We start from the raw sequence: 338 nt of genomic DNA on the forward strand, positions 1-338 counted from the left end.
AGCAAAATCAATTCGTGTTGTTTGGAGAAATGTCAATCAAGATTGGCGTGTAGAGAATGTAAGTTTTTTCCAGTTATGAATTTTACTTTTCATTGCGGCTAAGTGGGATCTTTTCTAATACTTTAACTTCCTTTGAACCAGGGCTTGTCAGTTCTTGACAAAGAACCTCTTTTCATTGGCATATCTGTCAGCTCCACTGAAAAGGCTTTTAGAACAGTTGATATTGGGCCAGATGCTGAAAACAAGATAGAGGTATTTCCAAAATCTCTGAATCATTGCTGTCTCATTGGGTCGTACTAAGTAATATATTGGTGTAGGCACTTAGATTCCGGAAGTTT

At 37.3% G+C, this 338-nt stretch overlaps 1 long non-coding RNA gene across 1 annotated transcript; it reads left to right on the top strand.

The window, feature by feature from the left end:
• LOC104775404 lies at window positions 1-338 on the top strand. The gene is made up of 3 exons (XR_765892.1): window positions 1-58; window positions 142-252; window positions 318-338. It is a non-coding gene; the product is annotated as an uncharacterized LOC104775404 (long non-coding RNA).

The sequence above is a fragment of the Camelina sativa genome, unplaced genomic scaffold (assembly GCF_000633955.1).
Source record: "Camelina sativa cultivar DH55 unplaced genomic scaffold, Cs unpScaffold13696, whole genome shotgun sequence".
Lineage (NCBI taxonomy): Eukaryota > Viridiplantae > Streptophyta > Magnoliopsida > Brassicales > Brassicaceae > Camelina > Camelina sativa.